The 24361-nt window shown below is 41.6% G+C and overlaps 1 protein-coding gene across 4 annotated transcripts in view; it reads right to left on the reverse strand.

Moving 5' to 3' along the window:
- The window catches only part of FYN (FYN proto-oncogene, Src family tyrosine kinase), a 195622-nt gene that overhangs the window by 105458 nt on the left and 65803 nt on the right, over window positions 1-24361 (reverse strand). For all 4 annotated transcript variants that reach the window (XM_014605870.3, XM_014605868.3, XM_059733079.1 and 1 more), the window contains exon 2: window positions 5802-5874. The gene's annotated coding sequence lies outside the window, so the exon portion shown is untranslated. The remainder of the gene's footprint in view (window positions 1-5801; window positions 5875-24361) is intronic.

The following is a 24361-nucleotide window of genomic DNA, read 5'->3' on the forward strand; positions in this document are numbered from 1 at the left end:
CATGTAGGGCGATGTGTAGATGTGCCCAATATTTGATATCGCAGATCATATTCAAGGAGTTGAAAAATCAAATTAGGTTTTTAGAAAATTGTTAAACAAGATTTCATTTTTTCATCCCTCAGTCTGTAGAACTTCATGCATGAATCATAGTGACTGAAGCAAAGAGGGGAAAGATAGCATGGGATGAGGAAAATATAAAATAGATTCTTAAAAGAGAATATGGGGTGAAATATCTGCGCAGGCTAGATGCATGGTCTTTGCTGCTAGAAAAGTGGCTTCTCGATTTTTGACTGCTATTTAAAGTCCAAACAGACCATGCATTGTTATTTCACTCTATACCTGTCACTGGTTCTTAGATTTAGTTATTTTGGATGTTAGATCAAGTTGGCATATAGTAAATTCCAAGCCTTGGTGATTTTCAAACTCAGGCTACCATGCAGTTTGGAAAAGAATAACATTTGTCTGATAGGTTCTTTTTATGCACAGTTATTTTCTTTAAAAGGGTGATGGTAGAAAATCTGGTAAAGAGACTTACAAGGTTAGGTGGGCAGGGGTAGATGTACAGGTCAGAGACAAAAGGCAATTTTAGTTGGCTACATAAATAATGTAGTTAATTCCATGATGATGCATGTAGCATAAATACATACTCTAGAAATATGCACTAAATGGTTATTAAAGTGAGGATTCAGATCCAATTAACAACATCAGCGGATTCCTCCTCTCAATCCCCAGCCTCATTATGACCACTGTCATCTGATGTAGTCTGCATGGGACAGCCTTCAAAGCCCATGAAAGCTGCTCCTTGTTTAGCAACAGGGGGCTACAGCAGAGTGACAAAGAACACTCCCTATAGTACTTCTAGCTTTTAACTGCTTGAGAGAATGATAAAGTAGGCAGGAATCTAGCTCAGCTCATAGGGTGGGACAAGACCTGCCCATTAATTTACTTAAAGGTCTGTAATGACACAGCTTTAAAGACATGTTGAAAAAGCTCATTAACATATGATCTTCAAAGTATTTTTCTGTCACTCTTCCTGGTCAGTCTGGACCCTGTCCCACATTTTTATTTATCTTTGAGGGCAGAAAACTGATTAAAATACACAGCTACATGTCCAAAAATATTCAGTGTCGGTCAGCTGTAATGAGATCTCTCTCCTTCCTTATCCTGCTCTCCTGAATACATTTTCATAGTTCTCATGCCAAATGAAGGGATTAGAGACAGACAATAACAAAGCTGAACTAATGTAGCAGTGGCTTAAACTTAGCGTGTAATGTAGCGAAGAATATTTGTGCCCATACATATATACCACGCCCTTCTTGCAGTTATTTCTAGGCCAGATGCAAGGTTTGTGAATCTTAAAATAAGTTGCACAAATGGCACCACTAATCTCTTGAAATAAATCCCGTAATTAAGTAAACCTTTTTGGTACAGTAATGTTCTATATCACAAACTAATGTTTATTGCCTTTAATCTAGTTTCAGTAACTTCAGTTGTACTGAACTGAAAAAGAATCTTAAAAAAAAGCCCACCGAAGAGGATTGCATTTATCTGTCAAAAATTCATGAGTCATGTTAAGCAGACTTCATGTTGAGCGAATTCTAAGAATGTACACCTCTAAAATTAAACTTATGCTAAGGATGTAATTCTATGAAACGGAGCACTCAAATGGCAAGAAATGACACATTTATAGCTGCCTTTGTTCTGCTCTTCTGTGTAACTACAAATAGTCTTCAGCATGTTATCATATATTAAAAAAATCTGCCTCCTTGGGTTTAAGGTGGCAGCCTGTTCACTACCCCTATTTAATGATCTATACACAGTTTTCTCATGCCACCTAAACCATGCATTGCACAAAATGTTTTGGCTCCATCACCTTTCCCTGAAGGCTTTTCTATGGTGTTCTCCACAACTGTAGTTACACACCTTACTGTATGGAGGGCTGGTGGCCTTCCCTACTGAGATTGCCTGGCACATCTCACTAAGATCTTGTTTCTGGTTGCCTATAACTTGTGCTAGACTAAGCCCATTTCCTCTTTTGAACATCTTTTTTCAGGCTGATTTTTTGGGGAATACCACATTTACTTGCATACTATGCCCACCTTTCCCCACAAAATCAGCCATCCAAAATGGGGGCACACATCTTCTTCACTGGGATAGAAGCATGCAGACACTATGCTCTAAAGGCTACCAAGATGGCTACCTCTTGTCCCTAGCCTCAGCAAGCAGATGGGGCAGAGTCCTTTGCTAAGCCTCTCACAGCCCTAGCTATTGGCTGAGCACTGTAGCTTGTGCTTGAAGCAGCAGTTAACCCAGTATAGGGCAAGTGGGCTGTTGCATGGAGACTGTAGCATTCATGAAGTTTGTGGTGTGGAAACATTACTTATTATATATAGGAACATACATAAAACACTATTTACAGTAAAGAAGTAACAATTTTGTTGCTGTCCTTGCAAGGGTCTGCAGCCTAGCCTTGTTGCTGTCCTCACATACTGGGAAGCTCCTGTTGCCTCACCCAGACTCCTCGGATGTCTCCTGGGATGCCACACTTCCTGAACACTTTAAGTTTCTAGGAGGACTTACTCTATGTCACAGTAGGCAATGACTCTGGGAAAAATCTTTTCTCTACATTTTGCCTTCTAAAAAATAAGGTACATCAGGGATGGGCAAAATGCAGTCCATGGGCTGGATGTGGCCTGCCAGGCCATTCTATCCAGCTTGCGGGGCCCCTAAAAAATTTAGAAAATTAATATTTATCTGTCCCTGGCTGCCTGTTATGTGGCCCTCAATGGCTTGCCAAAACTCAGTAAGCGACCCTCTTCCCAAAATAACTGCCTGCCCCTGAGGTACATGCTTTATTTTGGGGCATATTACAGGTGAGAAATATGGTATTTCCTTCTTCTATGTTCCCATCACAACTCAAGTAGAAAAGACTTGTAAAGCATGGGTGCGGCAGCACAGGTAGGTCATGGATCTGGAGTCTGTTTTTGCAGCTGTCAGACATATTGTACTTCTGCAAGATCTAGCAGTTGGACAAAAGGTTTGCAGGCATTTGGTACCTTCAGTAGTGTTGCAGACAGAATGACCAGATTTGCAAAGCAACTTATCACAGAGGTTATAAAAATCAATCGCTCAGACTTCTCAAATTCAAAGATGAATGCAGACTTTAAAAGTTTCTACTGGTGATATTTCTTTTACTGTATTTTCTCACATACCACATGTACCCAAAGTAAGACATAGAGCCTATTTATGGAAGGCAGAATGTAAAGAAAAAGATTTCTGCAGAGACATAACCAACTGTGTGACAAAGCAAGTCCTCCTGGAAACAGTGTGACCAAGAAATGTGACATCCTAGGAGACAGTCTGGGTGAGGCAGCAGTAACTGGTGTGGAATGAGAGCAACAAGGATATGCCCCAGATCCTTGCGAGATCAGTAATAAGACTACCTACTTTGCTGTAAATAAATTCTTTATATAAGTTCCTGAACATAGTAAGTGTTGTTTCCACACTACAAGCCTCATGAAGGTACTATAGACTACACGCAGTCACCCACTTGCCCTAAGTCAGATCAACTGTTGCTTCAGACATGCTGCAGTGCCCAGTCAATAGCTACTGCAGCTATGAGATGGTTAACACACGTTTGCCCATTTTGCTTGTTGGAGCCACGGACAAGTGGCAGCCACCTTGGTAGACTTTAGAGCACAATGTCTGTTGCTTCTGTTCCTCCCCATTTCTATTTCAGTGAAGAGAAATCAGTTTTTCCACTTAAGACCCATGCCCCAATTTTAGAGGGCTGATTTTGGGAGGAAAGGTATGTGTGGTACGGGTGACTTGGAGAAAGGATCCCACTTTTGCCAAGTGTTTCTTGTATATTTGCCACTTCTCCTTTCTGGGTTATCTATATGTTTTCTTTTTTCCCCTTTTCTCTCTTTCCATCTCTTCTTTTCTTCACTTTCCCACAAAGTCATTTTCCTTTGCCACACAGCCACCAATTCATCAGCACCTCTCCCAAATGCAGTTCTTAAAACATAGGCACATCTAGTCGCCTGAATCAATGAAACAACAGTCATCAGTCCCAAATTGAAGGGTGGTGCCAAATGGTGAATCCTCCAGAGCAGTGAGAGCAGGGAGAGATGGAAAGGAGACAGTGTAAGGTACTTCTGGAAGAAAGAACTGTTGGCTTAAGGTGAGACATGGTCCAAGAAGCCTGTCCTAAGTAAATAAGTCATGTTAGAGTGCGGACAAACCAAACACTTGAATCATTCCAAGAATGTCACTGATTGGAAATTGGTTCACAATTATCCCGGTTCAGGGGTGTCTGTGTAGAACGGTCACCTTTTAAGCATTGTGGATGCCTAGACATGTGCTCCAACATGTTCTAATTATAACACGGATTAATTAAGTCTGCTGGAGTGTTCTAATTAGAATGCTTCAGTGTGCTGCAGCATCATGTGTATTTGGCATCCTGCATTTCAAAATAATGATGGGGGCACTTTAACTAAAACTCGAACGAGCTTTAGTTAAAGTGCCCCCATGGCCATTCTGAAATGTGGGACACTGAATACATGAGATGCTGTGGTGTTTTAAATTAGAGTGGCTTTCTGGGAGCCTGTCTAATTAAAACACCTCCTCCCACTCCCAAGCGCATGTGTACACACCCTGTAGTACCATGAAAATGCAACTAGGGTGAAGTAGTGAGCACCCAACCCAAGTGCAATTTTCTGCTCCCCCTGCTTAACAGTAAGTTCAATAAAGACCCATCCCACTTTACTTCAATCTCTGTGGTGGTACCCTGACTGGGAATGCCTAACTGTGTGTGTAGGGCAGGGGGGCTGCCTGAAACCTTGCTTCTGTGTTTCAGAAAGGCTGGGTGTTCTGGAGCTGCCAGAACTTTGCAGCTTAAAGAGCAGCTTCCACTCAAAGCCACTCATCAGTGCAGCTCCCCCTCTCAACACACAATATACCAGGAAAATCCAACTGGAATATGCTTGACCCCTCAAACCCCTCCCTGCCTCGCAAAAAGCCTGGCACAAAATCATCCCAGCTGCAAAAACTTATCTACAAGTCCTCCTAGACCTCTATTACATTACTTCTGTCCCTTCTTTTTGTTGAGCATAGGCCACAATATAGCATACTGACATTTTGCTTCCCAGCTTTCAAATCCCATCTGCTCTGTCTCCAAGCAAGACTGTTATACAACAGTGTCCCATGGCTGGGGAAACCTGTAAGGCCTGAACCTGGAACCTATGTAACAGGGTAAGTATTAAAAGTATTTAAAAAGCAACATCTCTGGCTAGAAGTAAAAATTAAAGGCACACATTTTAGATATAGATTATTTAAAAGAACATGAAAGAATAATGTCTGCAAAGATTGGCTTTCAGAAGTAATATGCTATCTCTGCTTGAATTTAGTACTAATTTTCTCCTTTATTATCATGCATTTTTTAAAATGCCAGGTTCTTGTAATCCTCTCTGCTCTTGGTTTTACCTTGGCAGCTTGAGTACTACAGAACAGCTACAACATAATAAGCAGAAGCCATTGAGCAAATTAAACTATCAAGTGCCATAGCTATCCTTGCCATAAGGCCCAGCATGTTTTCTTTTATCTTCTCCTCATCCCCTGAAAGAAAGTCTCCATACTGAAACAAGTAGAAGGAAAAAAACCATAATTCAATGTTATTGACTGTGCCTTTGTGAAAGTGTATTTTCCTCAAGCTAAATGCAATTCAAACTGAAAAGAAGTGGTTGAAACATTGCTCTTTTGTCACAGCGATGATTGTGGAGAGAAATAAAGGCAGCACTTACCAAAATGTTCCCCCCTGACTACCGTAAGTTTAATGTTCACCACATTTCTTCAGAAACAGCTATAGAACAGGCCCTGCAAAGAAAAAATAAGAACTGGTTAGAATAATACAAATTGTATCCCAGTCCTTTTTCTACTTGTACCCATCAATCCTCCCCTTTCTCCTTACGCTTTTAGGAAAAAGATAATTAGATTTGATCCTTCATAACTCATTATTGAAATAAATCAACTTCTCATGCAAAATGTTAAAACAAGTCCAGGATTTCTTCAGACCTGCTCAGACACATCACTGAGTTAGTGTTATGCTGGTTACTCAATTTTCACTTGGGTAAAAAATATGCAACAGGTACCAGTAGCCATGCAATTGTTTTAAGCCCCACTCTAAAGAACTAGTCAGCCTTATGGTCTCTTTTTGTCACCAAAGAACATGATGAACTGCGGAAACTGTTACCCGTTCTTTTTTTGAAACCCACATGAAAGAAAGGAAAAAAATATACATGTGCCCAGAACATTATAAGTCTTTGTATTTTGTTTGTATGTGAGATATCATGCAACTAATAAGGTAAAGACAGGATACTGATAATACCCCATACAGTATGCTTCAGAGACAATTTGAAAAATATACAGAGTAAAATGGACAAATGCCACCTTTTTACAGACACCAAATAAATTTCAGATGACTGTTACTCCCATTTTTCCCTCTGGCTAAATCCTTAGACAGAGTGACTCCTGGAGTGCAGACTAGCAATAATGTGAAAACATTTTTTTAAGTTGCTGAAGGAGAGAAGCCATACTTTTGTTGGAACACAGACTTGGCGGGAAGGAGGAAAGGGAGAAGGAAGAGAGGGAGAAAGAATATAGGCAGGAACTAGAGGCTGGGGAAAAGTAAGGGCTGTGTCAAAAGTGCCTAGTTGTTCAGGAAGTGGAGTAAAATACACGGCTGTCTCTATTTGTCAAATTGGTGCAGGGGGAACATGGAACTAAGACAATGACCTTTAGAATAGCTTTGCAGTAATGAGAAGGGGTCTGAAATGGAGAAAAGAAAGCTTCCTGACTCCCTCATTAAGCAGAAGGACTTGTAAGTATGCGTGGTTTTGAGACATTGATTACATGAATTTTGATAAACAATTGCTTTGTTAGAAGGATCTGATCTAACACACAAAGCATATGGAAAATGCTTTATAAGATTTAAAAAAAGTGAATATATGTTGAGTTTGCAGCTCACATATGGAGTTTTGTAGGAGTGAGTATGTGGGACTGGGTTTTCCTGGAGAGAGGCATCTATGGAGTTAATGATCACTAAATAATTTTACAACATTGCACAGAAAATGTTGTGCAGGGATTATTAAACAAAGAGCTTTGTAATCAGATTCCAGACCTGGTAGATCTTTACACTGGCTTTCTTTCTAAAGTCATAGCATACTTATACACAGGAGAAGATGCAGAGATGGTTTCCTTGACTGGGGTACCTTTTTGGATTAGCTTCTCTAATCACCTCTACACCCAAATCACTGAAGATTATACAGTAAGAGAAAACCTCAGTAGGAAAAGTAAGTGATAAATGAATACTCTTTTTATCCTGAAGTTGTATTCCATGGGGTTATAAACCAAAGTATGGATGAAGCTTTAGAATCCAGGTCAGCGGTGCACACATATCTAGCAGAAAGTGGAAAGTATACCCTCAAAAATATCAGAAATGCTTGTTATGGAATTTGAAAATAAAGCATCAGGAAAAGAGGTGATTTATTTGCTTGATGGTTGTGAATAAAGCCTAGATCATTGGTTTTCAAACTTTTTTCATTTGCAGACTCCTAAAAATTTTCGAATGGGGGAGTAGAGCCTTTTGAATTATAAGTGTGGATATTTACACAGTTTTGATTGAACACAGTTATCTTTTGTGGGCCCCTTAGACATAGTCTTTAGACTCCCAGGAGTCCATGGACCACAGGTTCAAAACCACTGGACTAACCATATTGAAGAATAAAAGAGGAAGATCTAATTTAACATAGGCACAGTTTGTGAAGATAGTTGGAAAAAAAGACAGGAAGTCTCAGAAAGGGAATTTTTACTCTAGTATCAACATCATCTTTTTTTATCTGCCAGGAGTTTGGGCTGGAAAGAAAAAAAATTAAGTCAAGAAAGTCTACTTTTGTGTTTGAACAACTTGGGTAGCATGTTCAGATAGAATAATTAAAAGAGGAATCAGGTTCTTGAATAGGAGGTATCCCAAATTCAGATGCATGATACAGCTATTTTTAAAACCAGGACACTTTTCCTAGCTCCCTAGTGAATGAGTTAAACCAAAGGGGGAATTTTGCACTTCTGGATTATGTGCTCTTATATCATTAGTCAGCTATGGAAGAGAAACTCGTCGTCACTTCCTGGGGTGTGTGAATACGACATTCAGAATTCTCACTACAGCCTGAAATGAAGTTCAAGCACTACATACTGCATTTATACTTTAAAACTTCTCAGGGGAAATATATAGCAAAAAAGTTAGTGAGAACACAGTTCAGGGAAGCTGGGACACAAATCAGACACATGGGGCACCTATACACATGCTGGACATCTGCTCCCGATGTGTGCTAATCAGCACACGTCGAAGCAGACTCAATTAATCAAGTCCACTGGAGTGTGCTAATTAGCATTCTCCAGCAGACTTTGCATCATATGTATTCAGGGTCCCCATGCTTCAAAATGGCGGCGGGGGCACTTTAACTAAAGCTCATTATTACTATCCTGAGCTTTAGAAGAAGCATCTCCCACCACCACATTTTGAAGCACAGGACATTGAATACATGTGACACTAAGGGCACCTTAATTAAAGTGTCCCTCTGAGAGCCGCTCTAATTAAAGTGCCCCTCCACCCTCTACCCTGGAGCATGCATAAAAACACCCGTGCTTTTGTTTGGTCATACGTGGTGAATCTCAGATAACCTGACACTGCCCAAATGGCCCTTAAGAGAGTGGGACAATTTACTCTAGCTTGCACATTCTAAAAATCCAGAAATAATACCACAGGGGTTTGCATCATCTTCTAAAATGAAACTAACATTAACACCTGCCTCTTGGGTTAGAGGAAACATGAGGTTTGGAGAGAAGAAATGCATTTCTTATACAGGAAAAGTAGCAGTTCTTGTTATACAAAGCAAAAGAATGCTAGACAGAGATTCAAAACCTCTGGCAGGCTAAGAGAACAGAAGAACTCTTACATGATATTGGTAAAATTTTAGTTTTTGGTAATTTAAGCTTGGAGTCTACTTGACAGTATAGTTAGTAGTGTTAGCACAGATGTCCATTTCATAATTCCTCTCTCTACTTCACTCATTAAAAAAAAATTGGTTTAAAGATAAATGCAAGTAGGCTTTGGAAGCTGTTAAATCATCTCTAACTTCTGATTACCACCTTTAAGAAAAACAGATCTTGTGAGATGGAAGGAGAGATGATGATAACCACTTGAACACAGGATCTGTCACGGAGAGATAATCTCCTTCCTCTCACACAGTGCTATAGGTAGATCTACTTAATTCATATATTTTGTTTCCATTAACAGTTTCAGTGAGAAAAAGGGGGAAAAAAAAGATTTTTTTCAGGAGTTTTGGGGTTTGCTAAACACCCTAAATAAATTTCAAACAGAGAACATCTAAAATTTAGGTTTCGGGTTTTCACTGAAACAGGAATTTAGAAGAGGACAGGGGAAGTGATGCTTTTTGCTGAAAATCTCTCAAACAAATGCTTTTAGCCTTAGCCTCAAGGGGCTGGCTAGGTCTAGAAGTTATGCAAGAACAGCTTAAGATCCAGGATTCTGTTTTCAAATCAGAGGTATGTAAAGAATGAAAGCGTTCTTTTAAAAAAAAAAAATCCCCCCAAATTGCATTGAAAAAAAAAAGGTACCAAAGAACATTTTTTGGTTCAGAATAACCAAAATATAAACATTTCAAAACATTCAATTTTATTCTTCTCTCTAACTTTTTAGAAATTAAGCTATATAAAGTAAAAAAAAAGTATCTTCACACCATAAGCCCCAAACTTCATTTCAACAATTTTCAAATTCTCAACACTAAGGACAGAACAGTATCAAAACCAAACCTCTTGGTGAATAGTTTTGGTCTTAGCAAAATCAATATTCTTTGCAAAAAAAAAGAAAATTCACTAAAAATTAATTCCCAACCTGTTTTACTTGTAACATATGTGAATTTGGTATAAACGTCACATTTCAGATTGATGCTAACCTGTTTTACACAAATACAGAATTTGGTGATGGCTACACCAAATGCATATTACCCTGTGCTATTTCATACAATTCCTGTTTCATGGGAATCATCATTATTTGTCCCTCAATTTCAGCCAAGTATATGTAGGGACCAACAGAATTCAAGATTTTCATGGAAACTGTGAATTCAGTCAGTCTTTCCAAAAAAGCGTGGGCCCTGTGAAAAAGCATGAGGACCATGAAAAGGTACAAAATTGGTGAGTGGGGTGGATGGAAGAGAGCTGTAAAAACACAAAAGGGTGAGAAGCCCTGGCATCCTGAAGCAGAGGGGTAAGGAGACGGAGCAAATTGGAGATGGAGCCCCCAATGCAGGCTCAGTCCAGGAGCCAGTCAGGGAAGATGGGAGGGTTTTGATGCTGGCTTTTAAAGCGCCCACAGGCATGTTCCTGCAGCATGCATGCTCACTTCAGCCTAACAAAGAGAAGAGATGAACACAAAGAAATCTTCCAAGGTCACCAAATACATTTCAACAGTGGACCATGCAAGACAGTATCCTGCAGAGACCATGCAAGCAGACAGAGGTGGACTCTTCTGTACCTCCTGCAATGTAACTCTGGATGTGCCCAGGAAAACCAGCATCGATTGTCACTTGGAGTCCAAGGAACACAAAGAAGAGGGCTGCGGCAGAGTCTGAAGGTCAGAGCAAGAAGCAAGTGACCGTGTCCTCCCCATTTAAAAGGGCCACAGAATGCAGCTTGGCAAGTCAAGGAGCAGCATTTTCTCTTATGGAGGCTTTCACAGGACTGAATATCCCGCTGGAGAAATTTGATCACCTGAAGTTAAGGGACTACCTGAAACAAAATGTGCCAAATGCTGGCAGTTTTCCATGTGCCAACAAACTGCGCCAGGATCATCTCCCTGCAGCGACTGCTTCACATATACAGTCCACGAAGGCTGCCTTGGCAGAATATCATTCCTTATCCACTATGGCTGATGAAGCCACTGACACTAAGAACAACTACGTGCTGTACATTTTATTTGTACCGGACAGCTGGATCAACTGGACATGCTTGCGTTTCAAATCGGGTCAGTCCACCTCACATATGTCAGTTTTTCTACCACATCCAAAGCAATCATAAAAGGTAATTGTCACCTATGGTGTCAACTTTAACAAGATTTCAGCATTCCTGTTTGAAAATGCTATGTACATGTGCAAGGCTTTCTCCAATGTGCTCCAAGGAATACTGCCCAAATCTGTTCATGTCATCTGCAGTACACACTTTCTGTCCCTAGAAGGTGACATATGGCACACACAGTCCCCCGAGGTGGGTAGCCTGGTGTCTGCTTTTGAGAAAGTGTTCAAGCACTGTCCAGGTCATGAGGTCTAGTACAAGGAGTCAGTCACCAAACCGAAGACTCACATGGTACTGTGCTGCTGCCGCCATGTGCATATGCTGCTCATATGGTGGAATTCCTGGCTCCGCATGGTCCGTTACCATGCCATGCACATGCAGCATACCAGCAGTTTGTGAATGAGTGAGGAGCTGGCAATCATCCCCTGTACACAATGCTTGCTCAAGCTTCGTGATCTCTTAGGGCGAAGCAACATTCAAGATTAAGTGATGAAGGTTCATGGAGCTCCTGATGTGGTTTGAAGGCCAGCAGGGCTGTGATCCACCATGCACACAACAAGGTGATGGATTTGATAAGCTGGGTTGAAGACAGGGCATTGTAAGAACTGACAAGCTGCCCTCATGAAAACTAGTGCAGAAGGCCTGTTCCAGGCAATAGAAGTGAAGCTGAACCACTTCTATAGGAATGACCCGTCTGCCATAGTGGTTCAGACAGCTGGCTGCCCTCTTCCTTTGTGCTGTTCGCATTTTGGACCCCAACCAGGTGTCTTTGCTGAGTTTTGACTCTCAGCTAATAAAAGCAATCCTGGAATGAGGGAAAGAGCATAACAATGAACATACTGCTTACATGAACCTTTGTCAGACTGCTAGATGCCTGGGTCCATGCCTGTATCATGGGACTCTGTGTGTGGCCAGTTTCCACACCCTGTCTCACCTGGTGAACTGGATGGATACTGAGCATGCCATCTCAGTGTTTGGACAAGTGTTCACCCCATAGAGACAGAGAACGTCTCTACCGTTTAATACATAGCATGAACTGCCTGTCTTAAGGAAGGTTAGCAGTCAATTTCAGTAAACTCCTTTTTATAATGTCCTTTAATAAACTGTATATAGTTGATATTACTTACAATTCATGTTGGCACATAGTATAGCTTTATTTTCATAAGATATTTCAGTTTAGACTTTGACCAAGTACTTAGATGGCATTACTTAATAAAGTGTTTAAACTGCATAATAATAATGCATCAATTAATGGCTTCCATGGCTTTAATCCCAAATAAGTCCATGGAAGCCATTAACTGACATATTATTAAGTAGTCTAGGACACTGTTAAATGACTTCTGCAAGCCAATCAGGGGATTAAGCCCATGGGCACCATTAATTGATGTGTTAGCAAGCACTGGTCTGGGGCCATTTGGCACTCTTCAGGGGCGGATGCAACTTCCAGGGCCCCTTGGCTAGAGGCACGGTGGAGAGGCACTGTGCTTGGACCATGGAAATGGCACTGGGTGCTATGCTCGGACTGTGAAATTGCCGGGCAGCTGCCACAAAAATCAGCAACTCCCTAGCTATACAAGATCTATATTAGAAACCAAAATTACTTCAATATTAACAGTGGGGGAAGGCAGCTCACTGACATTAAGATCAGACATCTTTCTGGTGTATGATCCAACAATCCATGGAAAGGGTCTCATCTACTTCAAGGAATTGCGGATGAAGCCTGCAGTAAACAAGCCTTAACTTACTAAAAAATAAAAAAATTAAGAAAATAAGTATACGTAGGACAGACATTTTTGTTTGTTTTCGTGAACATCCATCTTTCAGTGGAGAACAGCGAACACCAGTTGTTAAGTAAGCCAAAATGCCAACATAATTTCTGACAATGGGAAAACACTGGACGCAAAAAATAAAATACTTAAGCACAGGAATCTTTCCTCATCTTCTAGAGAAGAACGGGGGTCTTATTACAGCCACTGACTGGAACAAAGATCTGAGTTCGTTTACAACAAGTTTCATGTCTGAACCTATACATGAATCCAAGAAACCACCCAAACCAAAACCATACACCATAAAAATAAGTAATAAAAGGAACTTTGCACCCAACAGAGACAGAGAACGTCTCTACCATTTAATACATAGCATGAACTGCCTGTCTTAAGGAAGGTTAGCAGTCAGGTTAGTTTGTTTTTTTTAGCTTTGTAAACACTTCTTTGCCACTTGAAAACTGGATACCTATGGTGGATGAAGGTTCTACCTCAATATTATCAGTTACAGCATACAAAAAAGTGTTAACTACCATACTAAACAATGGTCTAACTGTATCATAAGTTTTTAATGTAGTTTAGGTTCATCAGGCCACTGTATAATCTTAAGTTTACTTGAAATGAAGAGCTTCTGGATCACAATTTTTTTCTAGCAGGTATTATACACTTTTCAGTTGACTACTGCTGTTGGGTTTCAGTAGTTTTGCTCCAGTCCTTCAGTCACTGACATCAGTAGGATACGATCAGAGCAGGGACCTCTGCATAGCATGTTCAGTTTTATTAGATATTCAGTGGTTTTCTGAGGTTAGTGCTTTTCTGACATCCCCTCCTCCCCTTTGTATTTCTAAACCTATTAAAAACATTAAAACAGATTTTTGAAAACAATCAAAATTGATCATAGAAAACAGTGTAAACTTATCCAGTTCACAAAGAAAGTATACAGCTTATGTTTTGCCTACATTAAACAAGCCAAGCCAAGCTATAGATAAAGGCTCCTTATCCTGTGAACATCTGAAAGGTTTCCAACAAAACATAAATCAAGGAAACTTTTAGAGACTTGCTCTTACACAGAGAAACAGAGGCATCCCTGTTAGCCTGAAGCCATTCTTTGATAAATGAGGGATCCAGATGGCCAGCACATAATATGAAAAAGCCCAGTCATCGGGAGGGGGAACAGAGAGGCAGCAAAAAGGGAGCTCCAAGGAAAACTGACCCCCTTGGCTGCTGCGACTGACATGGAACATTGCTAGCAAGAAAATACATCTAAGGGAGAAGCCAACAGGACTGGATGTTACAGACTTTTTCACAGGTGTGAATGCCAAAAAGAAAGGAAGGACTGTTGGTAGAATGGTACAAGAACCATTCTTCCTCCCAGAGATCCAGCAGCATTCAGACAATAGCCACTTAGAAGCACCCCCAAACCACAAGGCACTGGGAATGCTATTGTTCTCTACTGTGCTCCTAAGAAAATGAAAACCAAGGGAAATTACATGTTAGTTTTGAGATTTATCTTCAACACTACTACCAGAGTACTCAAGCTTTGAAGGAGCTCCCCCCCAAGTGCTAAAAGCTATGTCTCAACATATCTGACTTCATGGTTTGTAGTTGTGGAGACCCACTTGCAGCATCATTCTCGCAGAGACAGCAAGTGCTTATCAGGGGGAAAAAAATGATTCAGAAAAGTACTGAGCTATTTTTGCCTGGGTTTCGTGTACCGATTCATCATGCAAAGAGTATAAATCACACTGTTTCTTTTTCCTCTTAAATGAATATCTCAGATGTGAGAGATTAAGTAATCTGCAGCACAGGTTTCTTTGTATCTGGTCCCTATAACATCCTGCACTGCCCTGTTCTCCAGCATGCCTCCTTCCTCCCTAGAACGCCTTTCTTCCTCTGCACATGCTTCTCTCCTCCACAGGTACCTCTGCAGCACCACTGCTCTACTACGGAGGATACTGATCCAGCTATTTATTGGTTTCTAGCCTTAACACCAGTTCCTCTACCCTATGTGACTCAAGATAAGACGGAGGCTTCTTGGGTTCAGCTGCTTTTACTGTCATTGATTCACTTTGCAGTTGAGAGCCTAGACACCTGCAGAAGCAGCTGGCAGCGTGAAGAAATTGGCACTGTGCAACTGCCGGCTCCCTGGGGGCCACAGTTTGAGAACTGCAGCTCTAGGTGGTGGTGTGCATGTGTTTGTGGATACACAGCAGAGAAGGCTGAAATGAATACAAATGTGGGAAGGCGCAAAAAATGCTAGAAGACAAAACCAAAATCAAACAAATGGATTGGAACACCACACTGGGAAGGAGGAGGAAGAGATTGGCTTCATTTTTGTGTAAAGAGTAATAGCTGCAATCACAACCTATTCCTTGCTTATGCCTCTTAAAGTTGGTCTGAAAAAGATTCCATGAGGTTCAAATCCCTCTGGTATACGCGCTTCCCTGCTTCGAAGAGGAAGAGTGCGTGTTTTAAAAGTCATTTTAAAAGATAAAACTGTGTAAGACACAGATGAGTCAGGCTATTAAAATCTATGTTGGCAGATGACCTTAGGTGATCAAGAGGTTTAAACAGATTACAGAAAACGTTATTGGGGTTCAATACTGAGTAAGAGCGTGTGTGTTTAGACTGAGAATGTCCTATGTAATTTCCATTGTTATTGCGTTGAGTTACACACGTCTCATAAAACACTGTACACTCCTCAAACAATAGAAAAAGCATTGTATGAATGATGGAGAGTGTATTTGCATTTTTATAATGAGAAAATAAAAGTACTATGCAACTGCCCCCCCACCAAAACACAAAAACAAAACAAAAACCTAAAACAAAATGTGTTATGAATAGGGTCCACAGTTCTGAAAACAGGTCACCGAATATATTGTTGGGACATTGCTGATGCTCATTGAAAACAAAACCCTGCTACCAGCCATTAGTGCACATACGTGAGATGTAGACAGCGATACATTCTTTAGGCCCTGATACTTCAAAACATTTGCCCGCATGCTTAAAATTAAGCACTTGAGTTTAGGTTTGCATAAACAGATATTTTAAAAAGTGGTAGGGGAAAAAAGATAAAAAACAAAAACACTCACCACATTTTTAAGTAAAATGTTGATAACTTGCCCTTTTTTTGCAAATCACGTTTCAGTTTAGCTGTTATGGAACCAGCATTCAATTTTTTTCTTTTTTTTTAACCCCCCTCCCGTATATTCCTTCAAGACAGAGACAATCCTAATATGAGTAAAACAGAACAATTTAACAATCAGCATATTTGAAAACATGTTACAAACAGACCCATCTAAAAAAACATGGAAATTGTTTTTACTGAAAAAACAAACAAACCCTGAAAAAGACATTCCGATTTAGGGTTGCGATACAGAGTGCAAAACTTTTTCTTTTGCTTTCTTTCCTTTTTTAATAAAAGCTTTTTATGGAGGATGTTATGCAAGGAGGATGAACAGTGCTACTAACATGGCCATTCATCATTTGTACTACAGTAACTCCTACAGTCCTCATTCATTCCCATTAGGCAAAGCACGATAAAAAAATGTGAAGAGTAGGAGACAACTTCTGCCTTTAACAAGAGACAGTCTGAGAGGCCTTGATCCGTCAACAAGCAATGCATGCATGGAATCCCTTATAAACAGGACAGAAGCCCAATTATGCATTTCCTCCTATATCCTTGAGCTAAGTTGGGGTGAAAGACAAGAGAGACACTTGGACATTACTAAAAGTTTTTGGCGGTGAGGGGGGAAGACATGCATGCATGCAGTTAGTTCAATTTGTAGCATTTACTAAGTAATCAACACGTACATTTGATTTATTTTATGCATACAGATCAAAAAATTCTGATCTTTCCATCTAGAGTCTCAAAGCATTTTACAAACTATTAGTCTGCATGCAATCAGAGAGAAGTAGGCTATAGCATCAGTTCTAGTTGGGTAAAGTAAGGCAAAGTGCTTAAGTGACTTGCCTGAAGTCACAGAGCAAGACAGTGAAAGAACTGGAATCAGAATCCAGGAAGCTTAGCTCCTCGTTCCCTGCTCAAACATACCAGACAATTGTCTTCATCTGCTTTAATACCGGCATTACACAAATGTAAAGGTTCTCTTTAGCGCTGTCATTCAAGAATTATCTGGAACTGCAACAAAAATCAGGGTAACATTTCCTGAAAAGCTTTTCCTATAAATGCTGGTGGAAGGGAAATGGGAGGGGCTTTTTCCCTTGGTAATCATGGTCACTTAGCCATAGTCACTTAGTCGCAACATGTCACCACCAGGCCTTTCCTGTAATTTTATGCTGTAAAATTTCTAAGTCCATTTCTGTGCTGAACAAACTCCGCCCAGCAGAAGACTGCCAGTGAAAGAATAAATAAAACTTCCATAGACAACAGCAAAATGGTTAAGGCACATAAATAACTATTACACTAGAAAAGTTAGAATGACCACTCAGCTGTTTTCACTCAAATGTAATGCATCACATTTAATTTGGTCTTTTAAGAACTAGCAATGTAGGAAAAAAGGGAGGCAATATGAAGCGGTGGAGCTTCACTTCTCAAAAACAAGCGAAGATTACATAAAGGAAAACATTTAAAAATCACAAAAAAGCAAACATAACATTTGCAGTGGTGTCACTGCAATCTGGAACTCTAGCTTGTTACTATTTAAAGATCACTAAAGAACGCTTATCTAGATTTATTTAACAGTTAGTGTTATAAATTGTTACATTAGTCATTTTAGATTTACAAATAAACATAACTATAAACGATTATAAATCTTATTTTTCAGTTTTATTTTGTGCATTAGACATTATCTTGCTTGGTATACAGCGAAGACAAGGGACAAACTGTTTTTATCTAGAAAATGACTATAAGAGCACCCAACATGGGTTTAAGTGGCTTGGAGGAGAAGAAAACCAGGGATAGATGCAGTCCTTAAAAAGTACTTAAACTTCAATTTTCTTTCTTTTGAAATTTCAGTGGATTTCAAGTTGACAAGTTCTGTTTTAGAAAAAATAAGTTGTAATATTTTGACAGTTTGCATTCTAACACACCAAAACAACACACACACACACACACCCTATCCAGCAGCTTGCAAAAGAAAAAGACTTGAGCATAATGAAAAACAGGAAATTAAATTCTCCGGGCAACACACCTGAAGTCCAAGAAAAAAGATTTTGCTATGACATAATGCTTTAGAACAGAATTCAGGATAAGGCTTTTATTTATTTTTCCAGTTTTTATTTATTCTTCCACAGCTGTTCCTGTCTAAGTATTATACTGCTATGTACCTGAGCAATACACGTAATATTCCACAATACTAGGATTAACTGCAATATAAACCCCTGGATGCTGAGATCACCTTACTAGGGATGCTGATAGACATTCACTTGGTTGGTAGCTGAACTCCAAAATTCTACAGGTTCAAAACTTTCATACTAAATATAGCTGTTTGCCTATTAATCTGCCTTAAAATTACAAAGGAAAAAGTCCAGATTCTCCCTCTCCTTTTGTAATCCAATTTATTCCACAACCCTGCATTCAAAATAAGATACCACATAAAAGATATGGTTTCTAAGACCCCTACTGCACCCCAGAGCAGAATCTAGCCTACTGTTTTGTGCATGTTACAGCAGTATCTTTGTTTTCCAGTTCAACATTATTTTGTTCTGCCAGCCAAGATCTAAAAGTAACGAGGCTATGTCTCAATTTAGACTTTGGTTCTTAAAAAAAATTCAGTACCAGTATTGCAATATGAGCTATAGTGTACAGTACTACATACTAGCCTACACATGCTGGTCATAGTTCAAATTCCCATTGTCCTAGCTGCTGTACAAACACAGAATAAAATAAGCAGCCCCTTCCCCAAGGAGCTTACCTCTTGTTTGATTGCAACAGAGAGATGCAGACAGATTAGGAGAGTACAAGGAAGGAAGCAATCATGGTCAACATGGAAGGCAGTGGTCTCAGCCTGCCAGCAGATAAACCATTATTAAGGTTTTTTTTTTGTAGGCATCATGGGAAAAGGAGCTTTAAAATGGGACCTTTGAAGGAAACAAATGAATTGCCTTTGTAGATATTTATGGAGGTTCCCATGTTGTTCCAAAAATAGCCTAAAGGTTCTTGTTAAACTTTAAAAAACAAGTTGGTGGTGGTGGATGGTTTCATGGATCAACTGTGGAGACAAAAGCAGCAGCACAGAGACAGTAGGTGAATTTGTTTTTGTGGATGAGACTAGCCAGAGGGAGATTAAAAAAGGATAGAGCCTGGTGGAAAGGCCACAAGATGCTGAAGGAGGAAAGAGTTGCTTTGGTGTGTTACCACCTATTTCAGTAGCACTACAGTAACAATGGCAACACTGGTTAACAAACCAGCACTTTGGAGATACTACTGTCATTAAGGCTAGGGACAGACATTACACATAACTCAGTTTAAGTGATCAGAAACTGCTTTAAACCAGATGTTCAGTGCACATAAACCAGTTTCAAAATGGCTGAATGTTTGAGATAAACCTGGTTGAACGTAGTATCAGACTTAACTGATTTGGCTCAAACTGGCTTATGCAACATCTGTCCCAGACCCCTTGCTGGTTTGTTACAACAGAGACCCCCAGCATCCCAGCATCCTCTCTGGGCTGGGCTCTCTTCTCCAGCCAAGCCAAGCTAGCCCCACCCCTCTACTCCCCAGCCAGAACAGGGACAGGCAGGGGCAGAGGTCTGGCCAGGGTGGGTTTTAATTCCCCGCTCTCTATCCCACTAGCAGGGACCTGAGCTGGGTCTGCTGGGCATTCCCCCCTCACTGCTGCAGCAGCAGGGCACCATGGCCCCTGAGGCAGAGGGGGGCATGGAGGAGAGTTAGTCTCCCCTCTACCTCAACTGGCAGCTGGGTCTGCCTGCACTTGCCATCACACCCCCTGCCCCGCCAGGGGCCCTGCTTGGCTGTGCCCCTACCCTGCTGCTGCAGCAGGAGGGGACAGGACCCTGGTTGGGGGCAGCAGCCCGTCATAATGTGGGGGATTGTGATCCCCTTCCCGGTGGGGTGCTATGCCGCGGGGCCAGCAGAGCTGCAGCGGGCTGCTCACAGCAGCATCAGAGTCTAGAGCGTGCCAGAGCCCTGAAAGCCTCCTGCAGCACTGCCACACTGCAGCAGCTCTGCTGGCCCCACAGAGCAGCCCCCGCCAGGAAGGGGCTCGCGCTCTGGGAAGTAGTGTTGGGCTGCTGCCCAGCATGGTCACTCACTACTTGCCACTCCAGTTGCTGGGTGGAGGCAGTGCCCAGGTCCTGCTGCTCGGTCTGTGGTCTGGGCAACCCAGTAAGAAGAGACTTATTTAGCTGCTGGCCCTGAGCACAGGCCAAGCAGTGGCTGTGGCTGGGCCGGGCAGATCCTGCTGCACTGCCAGCAGCCAAATAAGCCCCCTCCTGCTGGGAGGGGGTGGCCCTGAGCGCAAAGAGGCCGCTGGCACCGCAGGGGGATCAGCCCAGCCTGGCCGCCACTGCCACTCTGTGCTCAGGGCCAACTCCCTCCCGGCACAGCCCAAGTGGTGGCTGCAGTCGGGTCAGGCAGACGCCGCTGTGATGCCAGCAGCCTTTCTGTGCTTGGGGCAAACCCTCTTCCAGCAGGAGGGAGCTTACTCAACCACTGGCACTGCAGTGGGGTCTGCCAGGCTTGGCTGCCACCACTCTGTGCCTGGGGGCCAGCAGCTGAATAAGTCCCCTCCTGCTAGGAGGGGGCTGGCCCCGAGCACAAAACAGCGGCGGCTGGACTGGGCTGACCCCGCTATGGTGCCAGCAGTCTCTCTGTGCTTGGGGCAAGCCCCCTTCCAGCAGCTTACTCAGCCGCTGGCACTGCAGGGGGGTCTGTCCAGCCTGGCTGCAGCCACCACTTGGCCTGTGCTTGGGGCCAGCAGCTGAATAAGTTCCCTCGTGCTGGGTTTTGAGATCTGGGATAAAATTCCTCGGAGCCCACTGCACACCTGGATATTTAAAGCCATGTGATGCACCTGACATCAGGGACCAGACCCCAATGCAGCGCTGCCCAGCATGGCTTTAAAGATCCCTGTGCATGGGAAGTCAGTGGGTCCCACATGTCAACAAGTTTAAAAGGTACACTATGCTGTCCTTCATCACATGTTCAAATAAAAGCATGATACAAACCAGCCACAACAATTGTGGAACATCTTTGTGGCTGGTTTTACAATTTATCATGTGATTTACATGTTAATCATGCAATAAATGTAAAGTCTGCAAAGGCCCTAGTAGGCCCTCTGACTAAAATGCTGAAGGCACCAGAATGAGAGTACTCTCATCACAGGTGTCAGCAGTGAAGCAGAACCTCTACTAGGATGAAGGTAGAAAAAATTTAAAGGCACAATCTATTAAGATGAGGGAGCAATTATTTTTCCCCCATTTAAAAAGAAAGGGGGCAGCAGGGGCAGAAAATACATGCTGATACTTGCAACACTTAAAGACTCCACAACAACAACATTTTACTGTATGAGTAGTAAAACTGTTTTGTATATTTAATTACTGAAATGGCCCAGAATACCTAGTAGTTTCACTATCATTTTTTCAGGTTTAATCAAGCCCACTAAAGCCATCATTTTAGAAGCAAAGTAAAACAAACAAAGCCAAAAAACTCGTAATGCATTGCCCATGGTCTACATTGTAAGGTAAGGCAAAAACAATACACATAAAAATGTTCATAAGTCCCCACTGTAGTGGTGAAAATAACTAGCTTGGACTTGCAGTTACGAAATGTCACATTTGATTTTGACCTAGAATCCAGTACACTCAGCTCCTTTGAAATACAACACACACCATTCATGGAGTACACTGAGCAGGAATTCCAGCTGCAGAACGTGGGCTACCAGAAGCAGAAGACATTTGAGAAGAAGCATTCAGAACACACAGGGAACATGTGCAGTTTGTAGCAATGAGGGCATTTTATTATGAATTTTGAAAATATATGAATTGTACAGTTTCTCAGTACAGTGCGTAGAAGTACGTACACAGAAGAGTTCTATCAATAAACAGGAATAGGTTACCCAGGGTCATAAAGAAGCAAGAATATTTTTTAACAGTTAATAGAAAAGCCTAAACCCTCCCTTAAAGTGCTTGCATGGGTTGTGAGCAGTTACAAAGGATATTACTGGAGTGCACATTCAATAGTCAACGCTGCAGTAAAAACTAGCTGAAATTTAAAAGCTATCATTACCTTTTAAAATCAGAAAACCATTGTGAAGTAGTAAAAGTCTATTTCTTTTACATTTGGTGCCTCATCTAGCATACAACTGCTTGCAGTTTCAGTGTTGTAGAAGTCCCACAAGGCCCCAGGTGCTGGCTCTGTAGCAGGCCAGCCTACTCAAAAGAACAGCCCTTAAGGGCAGGCTGAACTGTAAAAATAACATACTCCTCCCTTCATATGAAGGATCATTAGAGATAGAGGAAAGCCAGCTCATCTGAAGAGCTTTGTTTCCCCATGTTCCCTCATATTCCCATTCATGACTTGTTCCATTTCAGCTCCAAAACCATCTACATAGATGCATAGCTGACAAGACTTCCTGCAGTATTGTAGGAACAATGCAAGTCCAAGAAGGGACGGACTGGGTCAGGTTAGCCTATCTGACATTAAAAATAACAATAACAATAATAAAAAGTATCACTGCGTGGGTGAAAGAGGGTGCCTCTATTACTTGTCACCAGTTTCCATAGCTATGTATTTACCATTTGATTTGGGGGCAGCCGGGAGGAGGGAGCAAAGGAGGGAAAGGAGTGGGAAAAAGAGAGGGCTGTTAAAAATTATTTTATGGATGACGAAATTGCATGTGTGCATGCTTGTGCATGTATATGTACATTCCCCGTAAGAGCCCATGCATCAGATTGTTCAATGCAGGAGATAAGGTCATTCAAAGAGAATGTGAAACTTCGTTTCTGGATGAGTTTCCTTAATGCTTGAATTGGCACCAGGCAGTTTCCAGTCTAGCAGTTGCCAGGGCAGGGGGAAAAAGAAGTTGTAATCATTCAGATTAAGAAGAAAAAAGTCATGCAGCCAGAAAAGTTCACGTTTTGTGGAGCTCCCATTGCCCCAGCAAGTGCATTTTTCTCCTGGGCAAGGTTCTTTTTACTTTACAATGCACAAATCATTTATGGGCTTCTTAAAAGCACAGCAATTCTTTCAAGGTTCAAGTTGCTAGTTTCTGAGCAAGACTAATTGGAAGCATTTACAGAGAAATGAGTGGCAGACTACATTATTTAAATTTAAATCTCAGCTAACATGGACTTCAGCAAGTTTTTGCATTGCTTGTCAGATTTGAGAATCTAACATCCAAAAACCTAACTAAAAACCACAGTACAGCTATTTACAGAGACAGACTACATGGTTACAACAATTTGTTAGCTTTCATTATATGGAGTTCACCCTCACCTCTCCTTTTGAGAAAAGGGAGAGGGAGGGACTGGTGACATCCAGTCTCGTGCTAAATGACAAGGACATACTAAGCATTTTGTAGACTTAGAACAAGACCCTGTTTGTAGGTTTTATTTAGTGAAAGAATTTATGTTAACACAGCAAGTTATTTATAGCAACTTTCCATCGTCATGAACTGTCCTTTGGTTCCCATCCTTAGAAAGCTGCATTTCATAACTTGAGAAATCCTCTCTTTAATCTAGAAGAACTGGGGAGAGAGGATGCATTGCTAACACACACAACGCCCCACTCCCCCCAATTGTGGCAGAGACAAGGTCTCAGTGTACTGTTAAACACTATGCTGATGTTCTGCAGTCATGCTCAAACACCAGTGTTCTTCAGATTAAATCCTGGTTAACAAACCGCAGAGAAACAGTTACATTAGAGCTGTATACATCACTCTTAACCATGTGCAGTTTTTGGTGCTACTCGGTTCATTTTAAAGACATACTAAATTAAAGAGGGTGAATTCTGTCTCAAAACCATACACACTGAAGTTAATGATCTTACTATTCAACAGTACACTGTGGATTGTTACAATAAAATCCTAAACCCCTAGGTATTTAATATATGAAAACAAACTTGTGAGAGATAGACCAATATTTAACACCACCATCAGAGCTGATCCCCTCTCTGTATCCAATCTAGAGTTAGTGGGGGGTGGCCCAACTTCTGAGTGGCTGAGGACTACCTGAGCTGTGCTTACCACCCCCATCGCAGCTACCGGCCAGCGCTCCTGGGCCATGCAGGGTCCCTGAGCCCAAGTGCCCCAGCCACAGAATGCCTTGTCCTCGCAGGAGATGCTGATCTGCCCTGCCTCAGAGGCTGGGTCAGGAAGTAGAAGCTGAAGGGGCAGCTTGGAGGTGGTGGGCAAGTAGCCTGACCCCTGCATCACCCTCCCTGCCAGGCCATCTCACCATCTCATTTCTCAGGGCCTGTTTTCTCTGCCACTTACCCCTTCCTGGTTCCTGGTGCCTGATCTCCACCCACC

Source organism: Alligator mississippiensis, chromosome 1, assembly GCF_030867095.1.
Source record: "Alligator mississippiensis isolate rAllMis1 chromosome 1, rAllMis1, whole genome shotgun sequence".
Lineage (NCBI taxonomy): Eukaryota > Metazoa > Chordata > Crocodylia > Alligatoridae > Alligator > Alligator mississippiensis.